Consider the following 15,639-nt stretch of genomic DNA (forward strand, 5'->3'; position numbering starts at 1 on the left):
TCAAAATGATCCTTTCCCGGGTCCCCCAAAATCCCTAAAATGACACTATGGTCAGTGTGTGAGCAGAAGGGGCTGGGAGCACAGGTGGTTCCAGAATGAGCATGAATCAGAGATGTGTGAGTAATGGGGCAGTGTGTGTGAGCACATGGGCAGGAAGCAGATGAGGCTAGCGTGTGTGCAGATGGGGCAGTGTATTAGTGGTGGTCATTATAAAGGGCAACGAGTGAAAACAAGTGCGTGAGGATAAGGGCCATGAGGCAGAGTGTGTGAGTGAAGGTGGCAGCAGTGTGTGAGCAGAAGAGTCATGGGGCAGAATGTGAGTAAAGGGGGCAGAAAGCTGACAGAGCCGCGAGAGAGCAAAAAGTCTAGTGTGTAAGCGGAAGAGTGTCTTCGAAGAGGTAGGCAACAAATGGGGGCAGTATTTGAGCATAGGTTTTTCTAAATGTGTATCCATGTGACCTTATTGAAGTTTAACATAACTTGCAGATCTAAAAATGGATCAAACTGAATACATTTACCAAGTAATAAACTTGCCACACCTGGCTCTCTAAAACGCAATCCCTCCACCCCTAACCCCACAATGCCGCCAGAGCAGAAAAGGGCTTCCCTTACCCTCCACTCGGACCTATTGTTTTCATCTGTGTTAGTTCTATTGACTCAGCTGAGGTGATCCGGGACTACAACTCCCAGAATGCATTACTACGTTAAAAGAAAAGACATAGCTGGAATACTATCTTCTTTGTTGCATGGAATCATTTGGTAACCTTATCTTGATGGTTTACGTGTAAAAAAAAATGTAACCAGCCCTCTTTGATTTGCATCCTCCTCCTGATAACCGGGTTGCATTTCCCACTAATAACCCGTTGCTTTTGGCCGGCAATCTGATTGGTAAATAAATGAAAATATAGCATGTGTACTCCTCCCTGTCGATGGTGATAGTTATCTATACTTTTGCAAAAGTACGGGTGTCTGAGTGAGAGGGAAATTCAGGCGCTGTTGTGATGCACAGGTGTTAGCATTTGGTTTGAAAGGGGCCGGCCAGTATTTTTTTTTTTTTTTTTTTTTACAGGCTGCTCGCAATTATTTTTGCTGAGGGCGTAAAAGTAGCGTTTTTCGAGGAAGGTAAAGGCTAGTGGCGCCTGGGTGTCCGGAGATTCGTGAAAGTTAAACTTGAAGGTACTGTCCTTTGTTATACAAGTCGTGTTTCGGAAGTTAGCTCGTTTTGTGCAATTAGAGTTTATTTCTGTATTTATGCTTCGAGTTTACATTTTGAGACCAGGAAGGCTAATACGATAGATAGTTTAATGCCATACTGTTAAACGCACTTTTTTTTTTCTGGTAACCCTGATCGTCTACTTATACTTCCCGATTACGGGCGTGAAAGATTTGCCAGTTTGTTTTTTCTCTTTGCATTGTGGATATTGTAGTTGTGTGTATCCCATCATAAATGGAGTGACCAGATTTCTCGAGGTCACTGAGACTCCACTTTTCTTTTCCATACCTTTGCTCTTACAGATTAATGCACTCTGGGAGTTGTGGTATTGGTGCATTTTAAAATAACCCATTGAATCAACCTGCCCGATGTGATATTTAAAAGCAAAGCCCAGAAATGGGTAATGAGTCTTAAGAGTTAAGACGTAGCCCAATGCCGGTGGAATCCCTGTAATACAAATCCCACTGTGTCCTTTCTGTCGTTTCGGCTGAATCCATGTAAGGTTAGTGCCTTGTTTTAGTTTGTGGCCTTACAGAGATTTGATGACTTCATGTCCTCACGGATTCACTGTGCCAGTCCTAGAATTTTCTTTTTGCGCTCGTTTTTTCGGGTGTGTTAGTTCAACTGGATCAGCTGACGCACCATAGAAAAGCGTGGAACAAAGATTACAGTCCACAGAATGCATTAGGTTGTCACTGGTAATGTTTGGTTCCGTGTTGGCACTCTAATTGTGTTTTACATTTTCGTAAATAGTGATTAATCCAAGAAAAGTCTGGCAAAGTTGTCTTGAATCATAGTACGCGCACAATGAAACACTCACTCCCCTTCACTTCTGACACCCCTCCGCGCCCAAGAATATCCAAACATCGGTTATGTTGTTCAAAGCGTAGACTTTTATTCACATCAAACCATATAAATCTACACAACCACTACAGGAGTAAAGTACTACTTGGATATATATCATTATTCACAGCAACCCCAATAGAGCAGTCTCAAACAGCCTGATAGTACATACAATTACGGTTGCCGGTCAACCCTAAGAGGAGGTCCAAGCACAATTCATTGAGGCGCTACACCCACACGACAGCCCGTGCACTCGGTTACGAGGTGAACTTCCATGCCCTTCCCCTAGTCTACACCTGTGTTACACCCCAGTTCAAGTGACCTATTATCCATCCGAACCCCTAGGCTACACACATTGTCTCGTATTTGATCACATCCTCTTTCTACCGATTCTACGGCAGGTTCTACAGCTGATGTGTGATACCGCATACTGTACTTTATGCCATAATTATTGGATGGACTTGAATGACGTACGGTATTAAAAATTTGAAAATGTCAATAAAAATATGTTACAAAAAAAAATCATTATTCACAGCAACAGACTTTTTGAGACAAAGGCAGTAAGGAAATTAGGCATAACATTATAATTGATTTCAGCTTCACCATATACATGTACTTAAATTTGTTGGCCGACCCACTCAGCTGCGCACATTGTACCGGCAGGGTCCAACGCGCTACAGCAAACATTGCATTGCTTGAAATACAGGGCACCGCATAGCGTACCGGCCCACCGAGGTACCTGAACACAGGCAGCCTCCCAAAAAGTCCACACAATCCATACGTTGCGGGATAGGGCAGTAGAGACAGGACCACCGGCAAGTCAGTCCTCTCCCCGCGCCTACCCTCGGCAGTAGAGTCCAGGACCACCAGCAGGTCAGTCCCCTCCCCACCTATCCACTGCACAGTTCCATCGTACCCCCTCTTGGGGTCCATCCAGTCGCTGAACCTCCATTGCTGCGCGTGCCCCCTTTGTTGTTAACTGTCAGCGCTCCGCCACAGGGTGAGAAGGTCCCTGGCGCACTCTCCCTTCCCCCTCTACCTGGCGCTGGCTGTGCTCCACAATAGCCCCCAGTACATTGTGGATAAAGATCGCCATCCTCTTGGCAGACAGATGCACCCCATCCTCAAGGAACAACTCTCTCATCCCGGGATGTAGCAATTTGTGTCTAATAGTACCTATGGAGGACTTTGCCAAAATGCTTTTTATGGAATGGTTCAGCTTCTTTACCGATTTTGTTGATGGCTTTTACCGGAATCCCACCAGCCCAGGCCGTTCGCGGAATCACTTCCAACCACAATATTGCTACCTTTGGTAGGCATTGTTGAAACTTAGCTATGACTGAAAACAAGGCCTCTCGCGCCCCACGCCTGCCCAGGGACACCATATCATTCCCGCCAGCGTGGGTGACTAAAATGTCAGGGCGGGGAAATGCTTCAGATCGTAACACTTGTTCAAAATGACCAAATATATCCTGCAATCTTAGACGCCCAACCCCAAACAAATGGTGCATAAACCCTGCAGCCTTTTGTGCTTTTTCCAGACTGGGCTAGTGGAATTGCTGCTCCTCTTTGCAAATCAAGGAATGCCCACACCAACATATGTGCACTGGGCTACTGGCATCAACTTAAAGAAAGAGAGAATTGCTGTTATCAACAAAATTGTTTTGCCTCCTGGGCATTTCTCTCCCGTCTACACGAGACCCTGGTGCCGACTGTGCTCCACAATAGCCCAGTATAGTGTGGATAAAGATTTTCTGCCCTTTTGCCGACCAGATGCACCCCCATCCAAATGGAACAACTTTTCTGGCTGTAGCCAGTTGCGCCGAATTGTGCCCATTGAGGCACCGGCTAAAATTATTTTGCTCAAATGGTTCCACTATTTATTTATTTTATTTATTTATTTATTTTACTTTTATTTTACTTCCATTTATTTTTTTTACATGGCCTTCACTAGAGCCCCAAGCTCGTACTGCCTGCGGTATTACTTCTGACCTCCATGTTGGCGGTAAGCATTGACTAATCCTAGACATGGCTGTGAACAAGGCCTCCCTCACACCTCGCCTGCCCAGCGGTAACCTATCTTTCCCGCCAGCGAGAATGACTAGAATCACCAGGCGGGGAACTGCTTTCATTCCATTGCTTGGTCAAGCTGACCAAACCGATCCGGCATTGTTAGACCCCGCTCAATCCGATGATATGCAAACCTAGCGGCCCACTGTGCTTCCTGCAAACTGGACCCATGGAATTGCTGCGCTGCATTGTCTCATTTAAGGAAATACTGGAGACACTCCTTACTCCGTCTCCTCTAACAAACCCTAGCCTGTTTTCACGGCTGTCACATTTGCACCGGTTAAGTGCGGACGGTATGATTAAAGTAACCGCCGTAAACTAAACGTATTATTGTGAGAGGCGATAATCCTTTATTTCCACTGCCGCCAACACACTACAGCAGTCATTGTTCGCCTAGCATAGTTTATTAGATTCCAGTAACTTCCATTCACAGGCTCTCTGTTAATATGTAATATGAACAATATTGTTGAGCCCACAAGCTGGCCGCTGGCGCAAATGAAGGTTGGCAACCGAACTACCAACACTGAATGCCTTCTTGTTAATTCAGTCCCCAAAAGGGGGTTCTGATAAACCCCCCCCCTTTCAACCCTTTGCTCAAATTAAGCCCAGCTCTCCGTATCCAGCATTGTTTAAGTTGATAGCATCTAAACACCGAAAAATTACGAATGTGAATGAGCCAATCAATTATCTAAACGGATAGCTGCTGATATATAGTTACTTGCCACCAATTGTTAGCATGGCAGTCCCTGGATAGCAAGACAGATTGCAATATTACCAGTATATGTCCGCTGCAGTCCCCATAACGTTCCCACAATAGGATACCGATATACTATACACGTGTGCACAGGTGATATGGTGCGGCCCCGGTTTATCTATTTGTCACGCCCCCAGGTTGTTACCAGGAGCAACAGTGTAACCCAGGAGATAGAGTTGAGCTGAACATAACCTCTGTAGATATAGTATTAAAATACCTAGCGATATACGGCTGGGCAACATGCAAAACGACTATATTAAGCTGCGAAATCTAGGCACCTGGCCTATGATAAGCGTAGCTGCAGTTGAAGAACTGCTACAAAGACTCCTTCCTGCTCTAAGATAAGCTAGTGAGACTTCTACTGACCCTTACAGTCCTTTTACAACAAGGGGAGAGCAACCGCACCTGTTTGTGATGTCATTTTTAAGCGATATGTATGTTTATATAAAGAGCCAACTTGTTGCATTTTACATGATCACCAGTTACATTACTCATGATATATTTATTTGGGAGTCACCGGCTTGAAAGCTGGTAGCTTTGGCCGATAAGTAAAATCTGCTCCCTTTTCACTGAGTAGCGCAACCATTGGCCCGAAAACCATCCTAGGAGATTATGTTGCCTGTACTGCAGCCGCCCCTTCCCCAATGTAGCACTGTTTGGGAATCACCGGTTTGAAAGCTGGTAGCTTCTGCCGATAGGTAAAATGCGCTCCCTTGTCACTGAGTGGCGCAACCCTTGGCCTGAAAACCATCCTAAGAAATTATATTCTCCATACTGCAGCCGCCCCTTCCATAATGCAGCGCTGCCTAAGAGAGAGACAGCGCGCACGTGTGAGCTATATGGCCCTTGCTGGAAGCGGTGCTTTTACTGTTGTTGGTGAGACATCATTGGAGTATACGAATGCGTTGGGCTGATGCAGCCTTGAGATAATACCATAGGGCAGTTGTTCGTAGTTGCACCCATTCTACTGTCACCACTGGTGCCGTCTGTCTATATACTGGCCCTTGTAACGCAGCTTCTAGCTGATGAACGTTTAAGCTCCTCATTGGCAGGGCACCGAAGATGTCCACAAATGTATGTTCCTGAAGCCCAGATTCACTGTAACAAATGAGCATAAAGCACTACCAATCATTCAGCGAGTTCTGCCCTAAGCGTAACCAATGAACATAAAGCACCACTAATTGTCCAGGAAGTTCTACCCTAAAAAAATGTACCTTATTCACACATGCATTCATTGGTGGGGCCCATAACACCAACACTCACACGTCTCACTCGTATCTGCACACAGGAGGATGAGGAATCCGCTGGACATGTGGGGGTACCTCCTTACCTATAGGGAAGGAAACTTGTTACAATGTACACATTTTTACATCAATACCTATAGAATCCTAACCTTAACATCAAGGCACTCCACCACTTGGTCGACGGACCAATTAATTGGACTGGTTGATGGTAATTTAGAACCAGCTAAAACACATTAAAGCTTCGGAATCCTTGTTCAATGCCCTACTTAAAGAACCACAAACTCATTCTCTGTTAATCAAGGTTTAGTTTATCCAATTACTTTGCTTTCAGTTGCACAATTAGCATTTTGGTCAACACAAAGTTCAAATTATTCAGCACAATTTAGCATGACATTTATCTTTACCTATTCTTGATATCGGGGGCTCTTTCTCTAAATCTGTTACCTCTGCATAACTCAAATCCCTTCTGATAAAATCGTCCCAATCAAATGCAGGCCAATACTCCAACAAGTCCGTAAAGTTCTTTTGCTCAGCATGGCACAGTCCCAAAGCACCAAGCAATTGTGCAGGCAAGTCGGTCACGCAAGTTCGGGACACCCCTTCTGAACGCACTAACCTCCTCTGTCCCTTTCCTACTCTTATAATAAATTTGGGGAACGTGTACATTTACTGAATTGGGAATGTCTGTGATTGGTTTAGCCCTTTAAAGTTGCAATATGGTCCTTTATTTCTCATAGTCCTGGGTTCTCAGGGAAATGGCCATGTCATTCTTTTAGCTCATACAGTTCTCATGCAAAAAGGTCTGATGTATCGACATGTTGACCTTCCGTTATAGGTGGTTATTGTTCTTTCTTGTCATTCACACTGACTAAAATCTGGCAGTCCTCCACGTTCCTATCCTTGACAAGTAACACTGTGCTCTGAATTGAGGATGCCTGGAGATCTTCGGAGCCATCCGAGGATGCCTGGAGATCTTCGGAGCCATCTGAGTCTGCGCAGTAGACATCGCGCTCACAAGACGATGGCCACTTCCGAACTCCATTTTGAATATTATGGCCTGGCAGGCCCGAATGCCAACTTAAGCAAAACATACATTAAAACATAATTAATATACGGAAATGAAGATTCTAATGTTTAAACCTACACTAATCCCATTATATATTAGTATTTTCCTAGCTTATAGCGACATTTAAAGCAATAATACTCACCATTTTGTCCCAGCAGGAACGCAAAACATCACAAAAGCAACACAATTCAGCAATTTCTATCGCCACACCTTCTATTGTTAATATGCGTACCACAGTTAGTCATTAAAGTTATTCTGCCATGCAATTAGCACCGCGTGTCATTCGTGTTTATCAAGGTGCCCTTTATTGGTTAGTATACCACGGCACACGGTTAATATGTAAATTTATTACGTCATTCGTATTTTCATGCAAAATAGAGAAGGTATAAAAAAAAAATTTTACCTGCTCCATCAGGAGTAAAGCTTTTCCTTGTTGCATTTACTAGCGGGGGTACTTAGTAACACCTTTCAATAGAGAATTCCACCAATGGTGCTGTCGGTATACATACTGGCCCTGTACTGCAGACTTAAAGCTGAAAAAAGGGGTTTAAGCGCTTGATTGGCAGGGCACAGAAGAAGTCTGCAAATGTGTATTCATGAACCCCCCCATTTGCTGTAACAAATGAACCCAGAACCCCACCAGTTATCCTGCGCGTTCAGCACCAAGCAGCTATAGTCGAGATAAAGGGAATAAACGCTTTCCTGGTTGCATCTACAAGAATGAGTACTTATTAATACCTTTTGATAGCGAATTGGGCAGTATATTTTATTCCGTTTTGGGCCGTCTCCATATACACGCGGGTGTGGAGTCACGCACCAAGACTATTTCCTTCAACCCCAATGACTCGCATTCCCACACTCCCTGGAACACCCTCAAATAACAGTCTGGTAATTGCGCCGAGCATTTATAACTTGTAGAAAGAGGAGAGAAGGTAGATAAGCTCTCGCTATAACTACCTAGAAAGTGTCCATGAATTAACACTCCAGTAATTACACCAAGGATTTATAATTTGTAGTAAGGGGTGAGAAGGTAGATAAACTCTTCACAGCACTATCTAACGTGTCTCTTCACGCACTCGGGCAGGTACACACGGGACTAGTCTGCGCCCATCCAAGAGCCCAAGGCGAGCTGTAACAACCCACGTAACACCCCAAATGCATTCCATTTACCAACTTTTGTAAAAAAAAAAAAAAAATTTTTAAAAAGAGCGGCTTATGCGGAATTATTCTTGCGCCCTTTGACCCGAGTGACTCCAATTACCAACCCTCTTGGAATAACCTGTAAAAACGACCTGTTACTAACACCAAGTGTCTGTAATTTTTAGTAAGGGTAAGAGGATAGAGAAGCTCTCAATAGAACTATCTAACAATTGTCCATGAACACAGTTAGGGAATTACACTCGAGACTAATTTGCGCCTGACGAAGCGCCTGGCTCAAACCCATGTAACGCCAAAATGTATTCAATTTACCAACCTGTGTGCATAATAAAGGCTTCACGCCTACCCGGCATTTTTTCCACCCTGCATAAGTGCAGGCCCCTCAATCATCTCCATAACGTTCACTATGTTTCTGCTGGGCCAATTTGGTGGCGTTTGCGTAAGTTTTCTGCTTCACAGACTTCGGAAACGTTGCACCCGCTGGATGACCTGCACATCATCTCGCCGCCTTGTCAGCCAGGCGCGCCTCCGAATATCGCCTACATGTAAGCAACAAAGGGAGAAAGTTAAACCAAAGACCCTATGTTAAAAATCTAATCCCTACATACTTATGACAACTTTGCGACACATACCCCCTGCCCACAGTACACGTATCGGCAAAGAATTTCATTCCTCCTCAACTGAAAAAGGGTTCTCTGCCGCACCCATGAACCACACCAACCCCGGAATTGAACCCCTGACTGCAGACACCATAGACGCCGGTTTGAACCATTGAGCTATAAACTTTGATACTGCCCCTCATTAGCTTCTATAATTAACTTTGTAAATCCGGCACACGACCCCCACATAGCTCATCGTAATACTGAGTAATTGAAAGCAAGGCCACAAAGTTATCGCGACATTGCACAGGATAAACACCAAGTGAGGAAACCTCTGCCTAATATGCAGGATTCTGGGACCAAGCCTCACACCCAGTCAGACGCTCCCTCTGCATATCGCGACCGCCCGCTGACTCGGCTTAGTTTACGTTCTTGAATGTTTTATTATAGAGAAAAGCTCCAGGACCCCACGCATCAACGCGAGTATCATTAAATTGGGGTATTATTAAGGGTGTGTGGCATTGATTGATACAGACTTTAACTACCTTTCTGATGCAAATGACGTTTATAGTGTAGGGATCTCTAGTCTTGATGAAAGCCGACGACCTGTGAAGGCGGATGGAGCACGGTCAACACGTGTTGACAAAATAAAGATGTTAGGGTAATTATGATCCTTTGACCATCTATCTGATTTTAATCCTGCCCCACAATATTGAATAAATCAATTAGATTATGTTTACGTTGTAGGCAGTTTTAACTGTTTACATCCACCGATCACCGCGACAGCAACCGGAACACAAAAGGCGCATCTTAACACCCTCCGAAGCGCAAACCCCAGGGTGAACGAGCTCCACCACTGAAGCCACGCCCAGCCAGATACGGGCCGCCCTCCTGCAACGCGACAGCCTCATACCCACTACGCTTCCCGCCACGGCCCCGATAAACACAACGGCGGTTACACAACTAAACTGCCAAGAATTTGTTGTGCTACTTCTACAAAATTAACAATATGAATAAAGAATCTGTTGAACATCAAAATGAAAATTAGTCCCATCCAAGCAGTGCACGGGAGAAAAGAACCCGTGAACTTAAGCTCCAGATACTACGAATTACTTAACTGTGCCAACAGCTTGATGTTCCGCATAATTTATTCCCAGAGACTGCATTTAACGTTCTAGTGCCGGTACAGGAATTCCAAGATGTAAAGCACTTTTGGCTAAAAAGGAAAGATTTGCCTAAGGAGTCATAGGTGACAACGCCGCGTGGCCTTTGACAAATGCAGTAAGGGTAATGTTTGCATGTGGACGGTAATGTACCCCAGGTGACATCTGCTTATCATAAAGTAATGATGGTGGGCCTATCTTGAGGGTAGAACTTCCAGTTTTCTGGGCCCAGGGTGGGTTCACGTTTATATATATATATATATATATATATATATATATTCTATATATCTATCTCTATCCTTTCTCAAATCGTCCATATGAATGAACGTGGAGGCAATCGAGTACAGAAACTACGCAGACTGGAATCCCTTATGATCATGAGATTCAAAACGAAACATCCCCTGGGATTGAATGGGGATGAGGAGATGTATGTTCACCTTTAAAAGTCCATGAATAATCCAGAATAAGAGTCCAAAGAGGAAGCTACAACTGTTAAACATTTGGAGAAAAAACCCTAATGGAACCCAAATACTTAATTGTATGAACTCTTTTGAAAAAATACATAGAATGTAAAAATAAGTAGAAATATGTTTTGATGTATCTCCATATCTGAAACATTCGATTATGAGGAGCACAAACAGATTTTATAATTAGCCCAAGAATAAGCAACTTATAACAACTGGCATTGCTACTTGCATGTTCTCTGTCTGGGTGGTGAGATGAGTAACCAAAAGCAGAGTGTGGGGGCACTCAGCCCATAAATATATCTGGACACTCAGTCGCCCTATTCACTCCATGTCAGATCAACTGTGTAACACAGGAATGATCATTAATGTCCAGGCTCTCCCGCTTTTATAAATATATGCGGCTGTAGCTCGTAATAGCGCGCAACATGGCTTGTGATCCATAATAAATAACACTCTTTGCTTTGTAATACTCCAACTCACCAGTACAGCCAGAGTAAAAAATAGCAGACTGTATAATAAAGTTTTTCTGAAACAATATGAAAAACTACTAAACCCATAATGCACTAGTGAAATAAGAATGTATATAACTGAAAATTGAAAAAGGACTAAACACTCTACCGTGATCAGGAACTTCGGTTCGAAACGCGTAGGAGGAAGTCACGAATTGAATAAACAACATTTATCATCAAGAGGAGTGCCACGTTTTTTGTCTTTGGAGGATATATATATATATATATATATTGTATGAATGCACATGTATATATAATGTGGGTGTTTGTGTGTGTGTATGTATGTATATGTGTATATATATATATTTCTCCTATTTATTGACAGTCTTTTAATAATGTGTTGCATTTTTTATCCATTTCCAGTGTTGATTTGTAAATGTATAACCTAATAATATCATATGCATTCAAAATCATGGCGATTGTTCAAGTGATTTCACGGAATCTGTTTTTCTACAAGTCTGTTGTCTGTGTCTATAATCATGTGACACAGGAAGTAAACTCACCTTGCATATTTAAATTGTATTGGCAGACTGTTACCGGTGTGTGATCAAGGGCTCTGCTGTGCCCGAAACGCGTCACTGAGAGAAGGAGCAGAATAAAAATCTTCCTGCCAGTAATCAGGGTCCGTTTTCCTCTGTTCGCCGCCGCTGCTGCATTGCATTGCTACGGAGGTTCGAGGAGTATGAGTAGTTGCATATATATATATATATATTACCTACTGGCGGTCGCCAGTAGGTAGTTATAGTTAGGACCCTGTTTCCATAGGAAAACCGCAACATTCTATTTTTGAATAACTTTGGTGCCGGTCGACGAATCCTCGCGAAATTTTCAAAACTAATGGGGCGCTACGCTCTGCTCCTACCCTGAAGTCTCGGGGGGATTCGTCAAGCGGGGGCTGAGAAAAAAGGGGGGTCCCAAAACGCGTTTTCCCCATGCATTTTTCCATAGGACCTTTAGACACAGCTACAGCCCGAACGGCTAAACAGAGTTAATTGAAATTTGGCAGAGAGGTAGTCTACAGGTCAAGGAAGTGCCTTTTGTAGGTCTGGTGTAAATCTGTTCAGTAGTTCCTGAGAAAATAGCATTTAAATCAATATATATCTGTGGCAGCTTACTGTGCGCTTACGGTAAGCTTACCGTACGCGTACGGTGCCGTGCGCGAGCTCAAATCTGATTGGTTGTCACATGACTGTAAACATTCGAATCGGACGAAATCAGGAAGTGTCGGCCGCCATTTCGTGTGTTTCACACAGAAAAAAAAGGGAGATAACTTGAAAAGGGGGCAAGGAAGAGAGTTACAGACCCCCTAACATTTGAAAGGGGGTCAAAGAAGGACAGAAAAGTACAAAAAAACATTTATTAATTTAAAAAAAAAATCGCGGGTACGCTTACGGTAAGCTTACCGTACGCGTACGGTAGAAAAAAAATAAAAAAAGAAATAAAATTCAGATTTAAGTGTTTAGATATTAGGGGGCTCTAAAAAGAGCCGTTGTGTTTATGAAGTGATTTTTTAGTGGTACCTACAAGTGAGTACCGATGCAGAGTCTAAGGTTCAAGAGGAAGACTCTGTTCCCTTCATCAGTGAAGTGTACACCATCTCCTCTATAAATGTCTTGCATGTCGTAACGCAAGTTGTTGTGGTAAATGGAACCCATACCATAGTCTCGGAGGAAAGCAGAAACAGATTTGTTGACGTGCTTTCTTGCTTTGTCAATCTGCGGACAAAAATGATTGGACCAGTTCCATTTTTGCCTTTGGCATATGTTAGAATACGCAAAGGCAGTTCTAGGGAAAAGTGAAAACAGTTGTGCAAAGGTCTCCTTCATAAGCATTTCCAGACCTACCCCAGTCAAAGTGCCTAGGTCATTGCCACCACAGTGCACTATTATGAGGTCAGGGTGTTGGATTTGCATGAAGGATTTCACCAATGGCATCAATTGGTGCCACTTTAACCCTCTCTGCCCAATCCATTTAATGTCTACATTTGGCAAAGCAAGGTCTCTCACCATACCTGTTTTCTCTGCATACTTTTCACTCCAGAAGACATAGCTGTGCCCTACAATCCACACTGTGAACATCTTCAAAGGAGATCTGGATGCACTCAGGAGGTGTATTTCAGTAGAATGGGAAAAAGAAATGAAACACATTTTGGAAATGGAGGCATACATATTTTTTTAAAATAAAAAGAACTCATTGGCTGTTTCATACCATTCTACACTAAAAACTAGGCTGTATGTGTCAATTTATAGAAGCATGTTTTGTATTGGTACAGAAAAATGTGTTACCAAAGAACAGTACTATGGATTTGCTGTTAGGTTTGAAAAGTCAAGCACTCTTGCTCTTTGGAAATGAAACATTGTGTGGTGAACTTCTGACCTAACTCCACACAGCAGTGTTCCATGAGCTGTTGCTATGGTAGCAGGCAGAAGTCAAGTTGGGGGAAGGGTACTAGGCAGAAGTCAAGTTGGGAGAAGGGTACTTTTGGAAAAGGGTTGGTTTTCAACCAATAGAAATGTGTGATTACATTTGAAAAAAAGGGGGAAGCACTGAGATTTGAAATTAACATGTATATGTGTGGAAAAAGAGAGGGAAACATTGCCATTATCTGGTTCTGCTGAGAGGAGAGAGGTGTACAGAACAGAGATCCTGGCTCTGATAATCTGCTGTTTGAGTGCCACATTTCTTTCACAGCTAACTAATTTTAAAGGTGAGTTTAGAGTTTGAGAGGGGATGTATATGGTAAATTAAGAAATGAATAATAGAATTGGAATTCCTTTTGTTGAAGTTGTGTTTATCATTTTGTGTTTTGGGAGAAATTTAAATGTAAGGAACATGTAAAATAATATGGACTATGTTTTCACCATAAATTAAGGTGTACTGGTATAAATGAGGAATACTTTTAGGGTTTGAGGTTGCAGTCTGTAATGCAAATACATTCAGCATCACTAAGGCTGGTTGCCCTTGCTGGAGTGTAGTCAGTCACCCAGGTTACACATGTTGCTGGTCTCAAAAAGCTGTTTGGACATGTGCTGTTTTCAGAATCTGAAAAGTGAATTCAAAATGTGTCAGACTGTAAAAGTATTTATCACTTTCCAAAAAAGAGTAGTAAGTGTGCTTTCCAATTGGCAAAGAAATTTCGTTTTCTGACTAATATCAAACCATGACTCTGTGTGCACACAGGAATTGTTTTTAGATATTTAATTTGTGATGGTGTTATTGTGATTTTCACTTGTAGGAAAGGGGTACATAGTATTTTAAGATTTGAAAAGATCATAAAAAATGTAGTAATATATTTAAATAAAATAAAGGAATTTTTTTTTTAGTTTTTTTCAGATATTGCTGAAGAGCAGTGAACAAAATTTAAGATGCCTACAAAATCCAGACTAAGGAAAAACCACAAAAAAATCTATATTTGAAGACAACTGGAGGACCTAAGATAGTTGGAGATGCTCATGTTGGGGAAAAAGAGAAAGTCTTCTGGTAAGCAGACAAAAGAGTTTTTTAAACAATATCTTCAAAAAAAGGAAAAATGTACAAAATGTCTGTACTGGAAAGAATGTTTTAAATAGAAAACAACAGGAAAAAATTGAGCATTTAGTTAATGCAAATATACCTTCAGAAACCAAGATTAACTTAAAAAGAAAAACAGCGTTTAAAGAGATTCGTAGAAAAATGTTTCAGAGAAGAGTTATGTCCAATTTGATAAAGGATGTGAAGAAATATAAGAAAAAAGCTAAATTTTATAAGAGAAAAAAAGAAATTGAAGCCATTGCAGCAAAGGCTTTAGAATTAAAAAGGAAACTATTCATTTTAATTTTGAACAGGATGCGTACATTAGATAAAATGGTCAATGTACTGAAATCACAAAGCAAAAGGAAAAGACTTGTGAAAAGAACAAACTTTTGTAAAGTGTTTTTAGGAGAATGGATGCATAGTTCAAGTAGTGAACCTTTTTTTAATGAAGAGAGTTATTTTCAAAGTAATAGTTTGCTGCATGCAGTTGACACCAGAGGTCGTGCTTATGAAGTGAAAAATGGTTGTATGATGGAGAAGGAGAAAATGGTTCCAAGAGATGAGGAACAAGTGATGGCGGATGAGGCTATGGGGAGACGTCCTAAAGCCCCAGTGTACACTTGGAATTGTAGTAGTATTTGCAATGTGCGTCCGGAATCTATTGATAAATTTCATTAGTTTCTAAGAGAATATAGTAAAAAGAGTGTTAAACAGAAGATTAAGGTGCTTCAAAGTCTAGATCCATGCAGAGTGAGAGAGAATACTGGTTTGCAGGGACATTCTCTGGCTTGTCTATCTAGAAAAGTGTGTAAAAGTGTTTTTCATCATTTTAGGATGCTGGCTGTTCATCATACTGAAATGAGAAAGTTTGTGAGACGATTGTATTTTGCTAAAAGTCCAGCAATAAAGTTAGATGAATTGAAAAGGGCTCTGTTCCGTGGATCGGTATCAGATGTAGAGAAGGTTACTGATGAAATTCAGTTTTGTTACTTTGGTCCAGAACAAGAAAGTGCAGAAAAGGACACAGTAAATGAGGAAGA

General features: G+C 42.1%; 1 protein-coding gene across 2 annotated transcripts in view; it reads left to right on the plus strand.

Moving 5' to 3' along the window:
• Window positions 1-377: 377 nt before the first annotated feature.
• LOC146805069 (histone H2A-like) overlaps window positions 378-15,639 on the plus strand; it is a 50,265-nt gene continuing 35,003 nt past the window's right edge. The window contains exon 1 of one of the 2 annotated variants that reach the window (XM_085620461.1): window positions 378-398. The gene's annotated coding sequence lies outside the window, so the exon portion shown is untranslated. Of the gene's footprint in view, window positions 399-1,068; window positions 1,177-15,639 lie in introns of those variants that run through there. The other variant, XM_085620460.1, reaches the window with a different exon arrangement.

The sequence above is a fragment of the Triturus cristatus genome, chromosome 8 (assembly GCF_964204655.1).
Source record: "Triturus cristatus chromosome 8, aTriCri1.1, whole genome shotgun sequence".
In the NCBI taxonomy this organism is placed as follows: Eukaryota; Metazoa; Chordata; class Amphibia; order Caudata; family Salamandridae; genus Triturus; species Triturus cristatus.